Source organism: Momordica charantia (assembly GCF_013281855.1).
Source record: "Momordica charantia cultivar OHB3-1 chromosome 1 unlocalized genomic scaffold, Mcharantia_2.0 BLBB01000001.1, whole genome shotgun sequence".
In the NCBI taxonomy this organism is placed as follows: domain Eukaryota; kingdom Viridiplantae; phylum Streptophyta; class Magnoliopsida; order Cucurbitales; family Cucurbitaceae; genus Momordica; species Momordica charantia.
In genome coordinates this window covers 8,919,006-8,935,873 of record NW_028275157.1, presented here as the reverse complement: position 1 = coordinate 8,935,873, position 16,868 = coordinate 8,919,006, and the positions used below count along the sequence as shown (strand labels likewise).

Sequence of the window (16,868 nt, the reverse complement as noted above, 5' to 3'; positions counted from 1 at the left end):
TTGATTTGGTTGTATCCCGAGTAGGCGTCCATGAATTTTAATAGTTCATGTCTTACAGTAGCATTGACCAGTAGATCTATTCGGGGTAAGGGGAAGTTATCGTTGGGGTAGACTTTGTTCAGATTGGTGAAGTCTACGCACATTCGTCACTTCCCGTTGGCCATTTTGACCAGAATTCCGTTGGAAAACCAGTCGGGGTAATTGACCTCCCAAATGAAGCCGGTCTGCAGCAATTTAGACACTTCTTCCGTTGCTGCAGTGTTGCGCGCTGCGTCCATGGCCCGCTTTTCTGTCTTATCGGTTTTGCTCTCGGGTCGACGTTTAGTCAGTGCACGGCGACCGATGGATTGATACCAGACATATCCTCATAGGACCATGCGAATATGTCGGCATTGCCTTTGAGGAACTCGACCAGGCACTTCTTTGAAGTCGACCAGTGACGATCCGCACCTTTTCAGTTTCGCAACGTCCCATCCGAGCATGTGTAGCATCACTAGGGGAAGGACGTTAGCTGAGCTCCCTCCCTCCACCAGCACTCGATGGGTTGGAACGTGGTCGATTCCCACAACAACAACGAGCGCGTCGTTGTGTGGCTGGAGGTGGGTGTCCGCCTCCTCATCCATGAAGGTCACCGCGGGTCCTGGGTCGGCCAGCTTCACGGTCAGAATCTCCGGTGTTCCTAGTTTTCCTGTAGCTTGCCGAGCCAGAGCTTTCCGCTTGTTGTTAGATTATCCCCATGCTGGGCCCCCACTTATCATGAGGATGGTCAGCGGGCGTTCGTCTTTCTTTGGGGATTTCGGCTTCGACTGTGCTTTGCCACTGTTGTACTTTTGCCTAAGGCATCCCGTCTCAATGCCTTCTCCCACGAATTCCTTTAGGTATCCCCTTTGGACCAAGGATTCGACTTGATCCTTGAGGTTTCTATAGTCAACGGTATCATGCCCCTGGTCCCGTTGACACTTGCAATACTTTATCTGGTCCGTTTCAGCAGTGTCGCTACGAGAGCGTTTCGGTCACTACATGCTGTCGTCGTAGGTTCCGTCGATGCGAGCTAGTATCTGGTGCACCAGGATACAAGTGGGAGTATACTTACCATACCTTTGTAGTGAATCAACCTTGGGTCCCAAGCGAGTTCCGATCGACTCCCTTTTTGGGACTGCTCTTTCCGTTGACTTCTCTTTATCACGCCGAGTCACATCGCTCGGCTTCTTATCCAAGGATTAGGTAGCAAGCATCTCTTCCCCTGCTATGTGTCGGTTGATCCTGGCCGTGAGTTCGGCCATGGACTTGGCGGGGTACTTGCTGAGCGAACGGACGAGCTTCCTCTCTTAGGAGAGTGCTCATAGGGCCACACTTTCATTGCAATTAGGCATCCGGAGTCGTTCATTGGAGAAGCGGGCGACATACTTCTTTAGATTATTGTCGGGCTTTTGCTCTACCGACGAGAGATGTGCCTTTGTGCGCCTGTTGATGCAAGAGTAGTGGAATTGGTCTACGAACTTACTGACCAGGTCCTGGTAGCTCCCGACCGAGTGTAGCGGGAGGTCTTGATACCATTGCTGAGTGTTGCATCCACACAACTGTGCTGACAACACATGCAAGTATACACTGAAATGACGTTAATCTTGCCGTGGAAACTGATCTTGTTCTTGAATTTTTGAAGAACAAAAACTATACAAATGGAAAAGACGAAAACAACAGGGGAAAGTTTTCCTTTACCTTTGATAAACAATTCTTCAAAGAATTACCCGTACACCACCAAACGATCTTTCCGCTATGCTCTGGGAACGAAGACCTTCCTTGTGGGAGCAAAGATTGGAAGCCAAGAGAGAAATTGAGAGAGATTTGGGTTGAGAGAGCTTTCTTGCTTTTTCAGGGGAAGAACCACTGTACAGAACAATTCTGTACAGTTTAAACAAAAATGACATGGGGTAACTCCCCACGTCACAACAACTTCTCACTCCCCTGCAATTTTGCAGGGGAGTTTTTATTTTATTTTATTTATAATTAAACTTAATAATTAATATAATTATTAATCTAATTAATAATTAATTAATTAATTTAGTTATTAATAAAATAGATTTAATTATTAATTATTAATCTAATTATTAATTAATTAATTAAATAAATAATTAACAATTAATTATTTAAAATTTAATTAAATATCACATATTTAATTAAACCCATAGAGACCCACAGCTGCATTCTTCTCACTGCATAATGTTTTCGGACTATCAATGACAAGTCAATCCTTCACGAGTGCTCATAACTCAAGCTGGGTCAAATTACCGTTTTACCCCTGTCTTACTCCTTAAATACTACTGCTCCTCCAATGAACAACCCGGTTATGGTCCGACCAGTAACCGGAAGTCCCTCTTGGGCCAGTGATAGGGTGGGCCCCTTGTTCAAGTCCCAGAGTCAACATTTAAGAGAACATTCATCTACTCTCTAAAGTCGAGGAGGAGTGAATTTCATCTTGTGAAGTTATGTTCCCAGCTCCCCACTCGGTCTCATCCCCAAAATGGTAAGAATATTGAGTAGGCGGCTCGGGCCACTCTCCCCCATACAGATCAAAAGACAAGCCCTAATGGGCAGGAGTTCATAACTCACTCAAGATTGTAAATGAGTTTCTTGGTCATCCTAAGAAATAGCAATCCGTTAGTTAACGGTGTTACATCTAAAGAGTTCAGTGCATGGAAATTATCTAAAAGAAATAGCAAAACAACAAGATAATAGATGCTTGCAGCAGACACAATTATCGAAGCTGTCGACAAGAAAAATCTCTAACAAAGAAAGCGATAATGATGGGTTAGCAGATATGAAAAGGGGGGGAGATTCAGTAGACTTTCACCGGTTATCGACCTACCCTCTAGCTTACTAACATCCATTAGTGCCTAGCTCGACTCGGTTCCATTCCGAGACACCCTAAACATGAGTAAGTACAACTTTTGTTGCTAAATACCGAAGCAATAAACGCAAGCCCTAAGCATGATTAGGGGACCCCATTCCTAAGTATCCCTAAAGCTATATAAAAATGCGAATCATGAATAAAGCACATCAGCACCCATAAGCCCTCCCGGGTCAATACAGTTGCTACCAAACGCAACAGAGTGGCCAACAATGTCACGCAAGATTGATGAAATACAAAACAGCTTTATTCAAAAATAGATGTAGCGGCTAGAGGTTCAGTATCAAGTTAGTTACAGCATGTGAGTCTCCCCCAAAATGGGGTTTAGCTCATAATGGGTGAAGAAAACAAAATGGAAGAAAGAAGAATACAACTCATTTCAGGGCAGTAGCAAAAAGAGGCAAAGAAGAAGAAGCTGACAGCTCGTCGAAGTAGGTGAGCCTCCTCTTTTCCAAGTCAGTTGTCGCCCTGAAAATGGCGATATTCCCTCCTCTTGTCTTTTCAGCTTTCTAACTTTGTCTCCCTTGGGATTACTGTGTCTGTCGACTAGGGCAAAACATCCCTTAAATACCGGGTTCCCTTTTTAGGGCACCCGGCTTGAGTTTGTCCAGACATGGGTAAATCTCGTGTTTTGACTTGAACTGTGCAGTCACTTCATGCTCCAGCACCGCTTTGCTCCAGCTTTCACATGCTCTGTCTCGAAAATGCCCTGACTGCTTTTCTCTGGTCCAACACTTTCTCCTTACTTTAGCTTGTCTTTACAAACCTGTGCAAATGAACAAAAAATACGAGAGTTTATGTTGTTTGTGGCCAAAACTCTCAAGACTAAGGATATTTAGCTAAAGATTAACATTGTAACACTATTCAAGCTATTTATGACCTAAACCTACACACTTGACATTTTAATGCATATTTTCACCCAAATAATCACCAGAATAACTCTCTTTTGGAGAGTTATCACACCCCCAAACTTAAAATCTTACTTGTCCCCAAGCAAGAGCATGTATTTCAGTTCAGGAAACCAAAATAAGGTACTGGAAATCTACACTTCAAACAATCTAATCTTCTGCCTCAATCCTTTCTTTTTATCAAGAGTTCATAGAACTTACATACTATGCTAAGTATTTCAGCTGGAGCAAAGAAATGCAAAAAGCTTAAGCTTGTTCAAACTCCGGAAGACGCTATTTTCTGCCTAACTCTAGCTTCCTTCTACCTCCCAACTTCAAGCTTGACTTCTCATAGTGATTCCTTTCTCAAGCCCCTTTCACTAGCCTAAACCTTTAAACCTTGCACTACCTGCTTGGCCTTCTTAACCATGGGCTACTAGCCCTTCCTAATCCTGCATCCTCTTTATGCTCTGGATGTGGGCTACTAGCCCCTCTTTTTAAGAATTTTTTTTCCAAGAAATAATGGCTGAATTACAGGATTAGAAAGATTCATGGTTCTGTACAATTGCTAATAAAGATGTAAGAACTGAAGGTTCACTCCCCCAAACTTAAAAGGTTGCATTGTCCTCAATGCGACTAAGGACATCTAGAATGTAAAGCTCTATCATATCCCCAAACTTAAAGCGAAAGTATTTGAGAAGTATATTGATGTTCGCTATCAAGATATAGATATGATTGGGAAGAGTTACTGCTAACAACTAGGGGGATCTAAAAGAAGAGGTCCAAGCTATCTATACAAAGATAATGGTTCGCTTTGGATAGATGACCATTGAAATTGTTCTCTAAGGTAAGCGCTACCTGGGGCCAGTACTACGAGAGGGATGCTAGCACATGGGTAGGCAAAAATGAACCAGAGGATGAACAAAAGAAAGCTAACTACATTAAAAGGCTCCAGCATCAACAGTAAAACTGCGCACTTAGCAGACTCTAGCATAAAAGCTTTCCATAAAAGGCGAGGCAAAAGACGAAAGATGAGAACAATTGAAAAATAAAACTACTAAACAACACCAGAAAAGCAGAAATTTAAATGCGAAAATTGAAAAATGCAGAACTTAATATTTAACTAGAAATTTAAAGTAACATGGGAGTCATTTTGTCAAGATAAAAAGGACAGGACCTTAATATTTAACTAGAAATTTAAAATAACATGGGTGGGGGTCATTTTTGACAAGATCAAAAGGATAAGAACTTCCTTTTGTGGTTAGGCAGAACTTTCTTCTTCACTTTCTTCTCTCTCTGAAGAGTCACCCGTGGGCTGATCTTCCTCTTAAGAGCTACCAGATTGCTCTAGTAATTCTTTCAGTCGAGCCGACACAATGAATGTGGATGGTGCTGGCGCTTTGATACGCTCCAGCACCGCTAAGATGCTCGTGTGCCTCTTCTTCGCCTTCTCAGCAGAGGCTGACTGTGCCTCTTCTATTCGCGAGAGCTGCTTCAGTACTTTGGCTAACTGGGTTTTGGCTCCACGACGAGTAGGGTTTTGGCTCATCAATCGCTCCACCGTGCTCTTGTCTATCACCAGCTTGTCCTTTAGTGGCTCTTCGTCATCAAGGATGGACACGTCTCTGCGCAGGTAGAGCTTGGTGATAAGGCTAGAGAAGAACAGACGGTCGGATCTCTTTGTTGAGCATTGTGCAATTTTCTGGATGAGCTGTCCTACATTATTTGAGCGGCTCTGAAAGATGCAGGCCAACAGAAGGACTATGTCCTTTGTAACAGACGAATCATGCGTTTTAGGCATGACCCGGCTCTTAACGAGTAGAGCCAAACGTTGGCTTCGCCCGTGAGCTGACCAGACTTTAAGAAGCTGCCACCCTTGTCAATTACCTGCCAAACTGCACCTTCGATCCCTACCAGCTGTAGGGCATGGTGAAGCTCACGCATAGAGGTCTGCTGGATCATCTCGTTGAATTCAGCCCGTGGATTGCTTGGCAGCTTAAGAAGTTTGTTAATCCGCTCTGGCATCCAGTCCACCTTCACCTCCTTCACCGTTATGCGTCCCACCCTGTCGGCATCAAAATTCGCGTAGAATTCCCTCACCAGCTTCGGCAAAATCGGCATAGGGGGAGCACAGAAATGCTCTCACTTCATTCGTATAACTCCATTCTTCAAAAACTAGGGCATCTCCGCCTCTAAAAACCCTTTCTCCAAATAAAAGTCAATGGTCTTAATCGCCCTGTAGTTGGCCCTCGCCTCCACATCCACGAATTTTTAAAAAACATCTTGGCCTGCAGGGACAACGACGATGCACTTTGTTGAGCCAGAGGTTGGTGGTTCCTGCGAAACAGACAGCATTCGGCTGCAGTGCTTCCCTTCAGATGGGGAAGCAGATTTGGTCGATTTCACTTTGGCAGGGCGGTGGGGGCGCTTTTGGTGCTTTTGTCTTCTTAGCAGGGCTGGGGCTTGGGAATGAATGGGCTGGCTACTTGTTTTTGCGAGTTTGCGAAGCAGGGCTGTCGGTGGGTACGGGCTTGGAGATGATTCGTGGGTGGATTTCTTTGACGAGGATGGGCGGAGGCATAGTAGATGTGGAAGCGGGGATGGCTGGGGGTTGCGAAATAGGCGTAAGGGTGAGTGGAGGGGGTGGATTTTCGGCAGTGGAGGGTGGTTCAATAAGCGAGGCAGCAGGGTCAAGGGTTTCTGGGTTATCTCTAGCGGGCAATGGGGTGTTTGGCTGGGCTTGAGAGAGAGAGGCAGCAGGGTCTTGAACACTTACCCGAGGGCTAGTGACAGGCGGAGGAGGCAGCGGAAGCTCATCGGCCGGAGTGTGCTCAAAACTCGTCGGGGTGTGCTGAGCAGGGCTCCGTTTGTAAGAGACTTCCGGCTGTGGAATCGTCTCGGCGACCTCCTTAAACATGCCGCTTGACCCTGAACTGACAGAGAGCTCCAGCTTCAATGCCCTCTTGCGATTTTACTTATGCTTGTATCTAGGCATGGTGATGCTAGGGTTTTGGCGCTTGGGAAGGAGGGAGAGAATTTTGGGGAACTTAAAAGGAAGAAGGAGACAGTTATGGCACAGAGTGGGGGAGAAGAGCGTAGGAGATGTGGGTCTTAAAAGGAAAACATAAAATGGTTGTGTGCCATTAAGAAATATCTTCCCACGATTTTCTTTAATTAATTTCAATTGAAAAATTCCCCCCGAAAATTGAAAAAAAATATTCCCCAAATCTTGATAATTACTATCTCTTCCCCAAAATCGAAATCATTACTTACCTCTCTCCTTGGGAGTTGAAATTGCCATGAATACACACCTGCATGCCTCCCACGTCCCAACGCTCCCACCTACCTTATCGTTTTGCGTCAACGACTTCACGTCGTCATTACTGCGGCCAACTTTTGAATGTAGTCCACTCAACCCTGATTCTTAATGGCTCCCCCTTTAAAAATAAAATTAACACGAATTAAAGTTCAAAAACGTTGACGGAACAACTAAATACCTAAACTTCTAATTTAAAGCTTTGGAGCAATAAAAATGATTAAGCATTAAATTGTGCTCCCTTTATTCCTTCATTGATATCTTAATATGTGGCAAAGTGGTGAGCTCCAGCATCTCTCACCACGCTTCCTCCAAAGAAATGCTTCAACCTCTGCCCGTTCACTGTAAATTCTCTTCCTGAATCCATTTCTTGCACTTTAACTGCACCATGGAGAAATACGTGTGAGACCAAAAATGGGCCTGGGCATCTCGATTTAAGCTTTCCCGGCAAGAGTTTGAGTCTTGAATTGAAAAGCAACACTTGCTGTCCTTTTTCAAACTTCCTAGGATTGATTCTCGCATCGTGCCATTGCTTCGTCTTTTCCTTATATAATTTTGCATTGTCATATGTGTCTCTGTGAAACTTCTCGAGCTCTAGCAATTGTAAGCGGCGAACATCCCCTATTGCAGCATAGTCCAGATTTAGCTTTTTCACAGCCTAGTAGACCTTATGCTCCAGCTCTAATGGAAGATGGCAGGGTTTCCCAAAAACCAATTTGTATGGAAACGTGCCCAGAGGCGTCTTGAAGGCTGTGCAATAAGCCCATATTGCGTCATCTAGCTTCATTGCCCAATGCTTTCGATTTGCATTAACATCATTTTCCGAAATGCTCTTAATTTCCCAGTTAGATATTTCCGCATGCCCGTTTGGTTGGGGGTGATATGTTGTGGATACTTTGTGCTTGATATTATACTTAGCAAGGAGAGATGCTACAACTTTGTTAATGAAGTGGGAGCCTTCGTCACTGATCAAAGCTCTGGGTGTGCCAAACCTTGTGAATATATGCTTGTGTAAAAATTTGGCAACCACTTTGGCATCACTGCTGGCGCATGCCACTGCCTCGACCCACTTTGATACATAGTCGACTGCCAACAAAATGAAGAGTTTTCCATTGGATGGAGGGAATGGTCTCATAAAATCCATGCCCTATACATCAAAAAGCTCCACCTCTAAGATGTATGTGAGAGACATCTCTGACCTCTTGGAAATATTTCCAACTCTTTGAGATTTGTTGCAATGCTGCACTAACTCGTATGCATCCTTGAAAATGGTGGGCCAAAAATATCCGCTCTGGAAAACTTTTGCTACTGTGCGCTGCCCTTCAAAGTGTCCACCATATGGTGCGGAGTGATATTTAGCCAATATCTGTCGTGCTTCAGCATTGGCAACACATCTCCTAATCACTTTGTCTTGGCCAATCCTATAAAGGTATGGGTCATCCCACAGGTAGAATTTACTCTCGTACAGAAACTTTTTTAGTTGTTGCTTGTTCATGTCTGCTGGTAGAATTCCACTACCGATATAGTTGGCTAGATCTACGAACTATGGTTCCTCCTCTTCATTTGGTCAGCAACCAAGTTTTCCGTTCCTTTCTTGTCCTTGATCTCTATATCGAACTCTTGCAATAATAAAATCCAACCGATTAGCCTCGGTTTAGCATCCTTCTTCGTCACTAAGTATTTCAAAGCTGCATGGTCCGTGTAGACAATCACCCTTGACCCTACAAAATATGCCCTGAACTTCTCAAAGGCAAACACCACTACTAATAATTATTTTTCCGTGGTGGTGTAGTTGATCTGCACCTCTATCAAAGTTTTGCTGGCGTAATATATCGGATGCAGCAGCTTTTCTTTGCGTTGAGCAAGGACTGCTCCCACAACATAGTCGCTGGCATCATGCATTAATTCAAAGGGATGGTTCCAATCTGGAGCTATCATTATCGGAGCATGGGTGAGAGCATGTTTCAGTGTTTCGAACGCCTGCAAACAGTCAGATGTGAAGTTAAATTCTTTGTCATTCTCAAATAAAGAACAAAGATGTTTAGAGATTTTCGAAAAATCCTCTATGAATCTGCGATAAAAACCGGAATGTCCCAGGAAACTGTGGAGGCCCTTGACATTTACCAGTGGGGGCGAATTCTCTATTGCCTTTATCTTCACTTTGTCTACTTCTATGCCCTTGCTTGAGACTCTGTACCCTAGCACAATCCCCTTCTGCACCATAAAGTGACATTTTTCCCAGTTCAATACTAGGTTTGTTTCTTCACATCTTTCCAGCACCTTCTTCAAATTATCCAAGCATTCTGCAAATGACTTTCCAAATACTGAAAAGTTGTCCATAAACACCTCAACTATTGATTCTACGAAGTCAGAAAAGATGGCCATCATACACCTCTGGAACGTTGCTAGGGCATTAAAAAGCCCGAATGGCATCCGTCTGAAAGTGAACGTTCCGTAGGGGCAAGTAAATGTCGTCTTCTGCTGATCTTGCAGGGCTATTGTAATCTGATTATATCCACAGTACCAATCTAGAAAACAGTAGTACTCCTGGCCTGCAAGTCTGTCCAGCATTTGATCAATGAAAGGGGGAGGGAAGTGGTCCTTCTTGGTAGCTTTGTTCAGCTTGCGGTAGTCCATACATATACGCCATCTGGTTGCCGTCTTTATGGGTATCAACTCAATTTTTTTATTGTCCACTATAGTCATGCCCCCTTTCTTAGGCACATCTAGCACTGGACTTACCCACTCGCTATTTGAAATTGGGTATATGATGCCTGCGTCTAACCACTTGATAATTTCCTTCTTCACAACCTCCTTCATAACCGGAGTTAGTCTACACTGGGGCTCCATAGAGTTATTGCAATCATCCTCTAGCACTATCTTATGCATACAAAAGCTGAGGCTTATCCCTTTGATATCAGTGATAGTCCAACCAATTGCTCTTTGGTGTGTCGTAAGTATACTCAACAACATCTGCTCCTTATCCAAAGGCAAGTCTGTTGCAATGTTTAAGCTCCAGCACTGGCGGCTCTTCAATAAATGGCTTCAGTAATCTAAGCTCAGGGTTTGCGAGATTTAAGGACCCATACATTCTCTTCACCAATCCTTCATTGGCCTTCACGCATTCTAACTGGATATCCTCTAGTTCTTCTTCAACTTCGTCAACAACACTTGCAACGTCAGCCGCTTCTAAATGCTCTAGCATAACTTCTGTTTCCAATTGCTCCATTAATGCTTCATCCAGAATCTTCAACACCGAGCATTCTTTTGATTCAGCAGGAAACTTTATGGAATCATGCACTGAGAACTTAACTTCTTGATCCTGCACACACATTGTCAACTCTCCCTTGTGAACAGCTACCCATGCTCTCCCAGTTGCTAGGAATGGCCCTCCAAGGATAATAGGGACTTTCTTATCTGCATCATAGTCGAAAATAATAAAGTCAGCAGGGAAACTAAAATTATCGACTTGTACCAAAATGTCTTCAATTTTTCCCTTTGGATGCGTGATGGATCGATCCGCCAGCTGCAATGTTATTGTTGTGGGTCTTGCTTCTCCAATGCCCAACTTATTATAAATTGATAACGAGATTGATGCTGGCACCTAGATCGCACAAGGCAAGTCCTATTTTTTGTCCTCCAATTGAAACTGGTATGGTAAAACTCCCAGGTTATTTCATCATTGCAGGAACTTTGCTTGTGAGTATGGTGCTGCAAGCCCTGGTCATTGCTACAGTTTCATACTCTCTCAGCGTTCTCTTATTTATGAGTATCTCTCATGAATCTCACATAATTTGGTATTTGCTCTAGAGCTTCCACCAACGGTATATTCACATGCAATTGCTTCAAAACATTTAAGAACTTTTTAAATTGAACATTCTGCTTTTTCTTCTTTAACTGTTTAGGATATGGTGGTGATGGCCTGTATTCTGCTCAAGCATGGCCTGTATTCTGCTCAAGCATTATCATGCTCTGCCTGATTTCTTTTCTCGAGTAATCTGGTCTGTGTTGACCCTACTTCAAGTACCTTAGCAATTACTGGGTTAACTGATTGAGTGAACGTATTCTGAACTTCCTCTGGTTGCTCACTTATCTCTTCTGGTGGAGTCGGTACAACATCTTCTGCTGGCTCACTGTCTTTTTTCTGGCTGAATTTTTCCTTGGTCAACTTGAGTGGGCTCTTTGTTCGCTGTTGGAGCATTTGGGTGTGCCGGAGGTAATGCTTTGTCACTTTGCAGTGTGAGAGCTTTACATTGCTCCTTATCATCCTTCTTCGGTACTTCAGTGTCGCTTGGAAATGCTCCATAAGGTCTGCTTTTCAAATCAGTTGCTAACTGGCCTACTTGCAGCTCTAGATTTCTTAGTGATGCGGCCTGGCTCTACACAGTAGCGTCATTATTGACCATATATTGCTTCATCAACTTTTCCAATGAAGCAATCTTTCCTTATGTGGGCTTCTGTGCTACCACCTAACCTTGATTAGCAAATCCTGGGGGATAATTCCCTTTCTGCTGACATGCTGGACCATTGGACGTGCCAACATTATTTCTTCCCTGACTGCCACTCCAACTGAAATTGGGGTGATTTCTCCAGCCGGGGTTATACGTGTTGGAATATGGGTTGTTTCTGCTGTTCTGCGGATTCCCCAGATAGTAAACTGACTCTGGATCGCAATGGTAATTGTTACAATGATGATCTCCTTCGCAGAAGGAGCAAGAAATCCCCTGAATATGGCTAACATTTGCCTTGCCAGCAAATGTTCCCACTGTGTCATGCTTCTCATCACTAGATCTGTCAAGTTTTCAATTTTCGAGTTCAAAGCAGAGTATGATTCAGATTCATTAAGTCTCTTACCTCCTCTACCTTGAATAGTTCTAGGGTCTGACCATGAATGGTTGTTCAATGATATCCTCTTGAAGATATTGAATGCTTCAGCATAAGGTTTTGCTAGCAATGCACCATTTGCTGAGGCATCAATGACCAAACGCGTAGCGCCATCCAATCCATTGTAATATGTTTCAAGCTGGATGCACCTTGGAATTGCATGGTGAGGGCATTTTTGAAGCAGTCGCTTGAAATGCTCCCATGACTCGCTCACGAACTCCACAGCAAATTGCTAAAAGTTGTTAATATCGCTTCTGTACTTAGCGTTCTTGCTGGGTGGGAAGTACTTCATCAAGAAATTTTCGATCAAGTCATCCCAACTTGTAATGGATTCTGAAGGCCGCGACTCCAACCACGTTTTGGCTTCATCTCTAAGTGAATAGGGGAACAACTTAAGCCGCAACACTTCTTTGCTAAATCCTTCATCCTTAAACGAATTGCATACCCCCATAAAGAACTTCATATGCGAATACGGGTCTTCAGTAGGATGTCTGTGACCCACTATTTGGAGCATCTGAAACATTATTGGTTTTAGTTCAAACTTTGGGGCTGCAATTTCAGGTTCCGTGATTATTGGGTTGAAATTATAAAATGATAGTGCTGCATACGCCCTGATTTCTCTGTCGATGTTATCTGCTAGTAATACAACATTGAGAGGGGGCACTGCTACCTCAGGGTCATCAGCAACAGGAACCCCATCTACTATTTCCTCGATCCTCACATTCGGTAGAATAGGTTGGCGCATATTTGGGTTGGGTGGGCTTCAGCTTGGGTTCTTCTTTGTTCTCGTCGATTCCTATGAAATGTGCATTCTATCTCGTGGTCGATAATATAATCCAAGCTCTCAAAATTGTTCATGCACCTACAACCACACAAAAAGGTGAGAAAAAGAAAACTCAATTAAGCACCATATCTACAAATATCAATGTTAAAACAAGATCGCAAAAATCCCCGGCAACGGAGCCAAAAACTTGTTGCATTCTCACAACTGTGCTGACAACACGTGCAAGTATACACGAAATCGTCGAATGTAGTACGTAACGAAGTCGTATCCGCAAGGATTTTTGGATAATATTTTAACTAAACGTGTAGATACCAACAAAGAAAATCTAAAGAGTTCAGTGCATGGAAATTATCTAAAAGAAATATCAAAATAACAAGACAACAGATGCTTGCAGCAGACACAATTATCGAAGTTGTCGACAAGAAAAAGCTCTAACAAAGAAAGCGATAATGACGGGTTAGCAGATATGAAAACGGTGGGGGAGATTCAGCAGACTTTCACAGGTTATCAACCTACCCTCTAGCTTACTAACATCCATTAGTGCCTAGCTCGACTCGGTTCCCTTCCGAGACACCCCAAACATGACTAAGTACAACTTCGGTTGCTAAATACCCAAGCAATAAACGCAAGCCCTAGGCATGATTAGGGGACCTCATTCCTAAGTATCCCTAAAGCTATATAAAAATGCAAATCATGAATAAAGCACATCAGCACCCATAAGCCCTCCCGGGTCAATACAGTTGCTAGCAAACGCAACAGAGTGGCCAACAATGTCACGCAAGATTGATGAAATACAAAACAGCTTTATTCAAAAATAGATGTAGCGGCTAGAGGTTCAGTATCAAGTTAGTTACAGCATGTGAGTCTCTGCCAAAATGGGGTTTAGTTCATAATGGGTGAAGAAAACAAAATGGAAGAAAGAAGAATACAACCCATTTCAGAAAGCAGCAAAAAGAGGCAGAGAAGAAGAAGCTGACAGCTCGTCGAAGGAGGTGAGCCTCCTCTTTTCCGAGTCAGTCGTTGCCCCAAAAATGGAGATATTCCCTCCTCTTATCTTTTCAGCTTTCTAACTTTGTCTCCCTTGGGATCAGTGTGTCTGTCGGCTAAGGTAAAACATCCCTTAAATACCGGGTTCTGTTTTTAGGGCACCTGGCTTGTGTTTGTACGGACATGGGTAAATCTCGTGTTTTGACTTTAACTGTGCAGTCACTTCATGCTCCAGCATCACTTTGCTCCAGCTTTCACATGCTCTATCTCGAAAATACCCTGACTGCTTTTCTCTGGTCCAGCACTTTCTCCCTACTTTAGCTTGTCTTTACAAACCTATGCAAATGAACAAAAAATACGAGAGTTTATGCTGTTTGTGGCTAAAGCTCTCAAGACTAAGGATATTTAGCTAAAGATTCACATTTTAACACTATTCAAGCTATTTATGACCTAAAACCGACACACTTGACATTTTAATGCATATTTTCACCCAAATAATCACCGGAATAACTCTCTTTTGGAAAGTTATCACACCCCTAAACTTAAAATCTTGCTTGTCCCCAAGCAAGAGCATGCATTTCAGTTCAGAAAACCAAAAGAAGGTACTGGAAATCTGCACTTCAAACAATCTAATCTTCTGCCTCAACCCTTCCGTTTTATCAAGAGTTCATAGAACTTACATACTCTGCTAAGTACTTCAACTGGAGCAAAGAAATGTAAGAAGCTTAAGCTTGTTCAAACTCTGGAAGATGTTATTTTCTGCCCAACTCTAGCTTCCTTCTACTTTCCAACTTCAAGCTTGACTTCTCATAGTGATTCCTTTCTCAAGCCCCTTTCACTAGTCTAAACATTTAAACCTTGCACTACCAGCTTGGCCTTTTTAACCATGGGCTACTAGCCTTTCCTAATCCTGCAGCCTCTTTATGCTTTGGATGTGGGCTACTAGCCCTCATTTTATGATTAATTTATTTTATTTTTTTAAGAAATAAGGGCTGAATTACAGGATTAGAAAGATTCATGGTTTTGTACAATTGCTAATAAAGATGTAAGAACTGAATGTTCACTCCCCCAAACTTAAAAGGTTGCATTGTCCTCAATGCGACTAAGGACGTCTAGAATGTAAAGCTCTAGCATAGCCCTAAACTTAAAGCGAAAGTATTTGAGAAGTATACTGATGTTCGCTATCAAGATATAGATATGATTGTGAGGGGTTACTACTAACAACTAGGGGAATCTAAAAGAAGAGGTCCAGGCTAGTTATACAAAGATATGGGTTAGCTTTAGATAGATGACCATTCATCCCTAAGGTAAGCGCTACCTGGGTCCAGTACTACGAGAGGGATGCTAAGGCTGATATTGGCCGGATGTTGGCCGTGAAGGGTTCTTGAGCGATCTTGGACAGCTCATACTGGGTGGTGGGGCCAACGCCTCCAACCCCCAGCTCAGTCTTCACTCGGTTGAAAATCTCCTCATTGACTCGGTTTAGCTAGTCTTGGGTGATCCCATTTTGGAAATTACTCGGTCTGCTAGATATCTCGGTACTGGTCTCTGACTCTAGGCGAAGGACAGTTGAGTTTATCCCAGAGGTCTTCTTAACGTTCGAGAAGTCCTAAAGACGTTTGGGGATCCTCGTTTCTAAGTCCCCAATGCGCTAGTGCCCGGGGTTCTCCCTCAGTAATTCCTCCTTCGATCGCACTTCCGTTTGGAAGGGGGAATGTCTCATGGGTTCGGTCACTCAAGATCTCGATCAGTCTTCCCATCTGAGAAGTCATCTAGGCGTGGGCCGCCCTCATCTCGCTATGGAATCCAGAACTCTTTCGGTGGGGATGTCTTGCCTTCCTCTTACCGAGGTGTCCCACGGGACGGAGCGTGTTGACAATGTCCTTGGTCCCGTTCATCTTTTGCGGTGCAGGGGGAGTCGGAGCTGGCTTGTTCGGCCTTGTCACACCGACGCTCCTCGTCGATGGTGTTTTCATAGGACGACTTATTGTCGAAGACCATCCCGACGATGTCTTAGTGTGGAGAATAAGTTTTTGTTTTTGGCTTGAAAACGTCATTTCCACAGACGAAACCAACTGTTGATGGTGAATTTTTTGTAGAGGACCACGTGGTACATAGACGAGCAGTCCAGCTTGGAACCCAACTTACCTAAAACAAAAATACTCGACGCCGGTGCGGTGTCGTGCCTAAAACACTCAGACGATGAAGTCAGTAATCGGAATTGAAATAGGAATAAGACACCCGAGGTATTAGTGACAGGTTTTTTCACTTACCCTGGTGAAGATAAAGGTCCCTCATTTTATAGTCTCAGGGGCTGACCAGAAAGGATGACAGTTAGAGGTGGCAGGGATGTCGCGTGCTATACATTTGGTCAAAAGGGAGCACGCTTTCAGCAAGTGCAGGGTAGCACCGCCACCTGCGGCTCTGGGCATGTCGCCCACGGCTGCGGAATGTGCCCATCGTACCAATAGCATGCGTTCCAAGCTACAACTATGCACGGGGCGTAACCATCTGTGGTCCCTCGTTCCCTCTAGGGCGGACATGTGTCCTGCTCGGCAATGCCCGCCTTAGAAAAGTTACGGTCAGTGGTCCCAGCCCTGTAGAGGAGTGGACGCGTGTCCTGCTCGGATTTCACCCATAACAATAATAATTTTCAGTCTAGAAAAGGATGCAATAGGAATATGTTTTCACAATTAGTGAGAGTTTTGCAGGCAACTTGCTTAATCTCACACAACAATGATCTTGTTCTACTATATATTTGGTTGCTAAAAGAACTCGTAAAATATTTTATTTCAGGTGAGTAACCACCATAATTTTAATTCATGGCATTTTTAAAAGGAACATGTCATTACAAAGAATAGAAATAATTAAAAATGAGAATTTGTTGTTATCTAAAATGAGAAAAAATAACAGGCCACAAAACAATAATATCAATTAATCATTGATCATCTATGTTAATGTAATTAACTAGTCTATCATATATCTAAATATAGTTAAGTATAAAAATGATTGACCGACTATGTGAGAAATTTCAATTATTATTTCTATAGCTAAATACAATACATATAAAAATGATGAATGGTTATTAGGTTAGTTTTAAAA

At 43.3% G+C, this 16,868-nt stretch overlaps 1 non-coding gene across 1 annotated transcript; it reads left to right on the top strand.

Annotated features, from left to right (window-relative positions):
* The first annotated feature begins 12,150 nt into the window (after positions 1 to 12,150).
* Positions 12,151 to 12,256, top strand: LOC148213226 (small nucleolar RNA R71). The gene has a single exon (XR_015793024.1). It is a non-coding gene; the product is annotated as a small nucleolar RNA R71 (small nucleolar RNA).
* Positions 12,257 to 16,868: the final 4,612 nt, after the last annotated feature.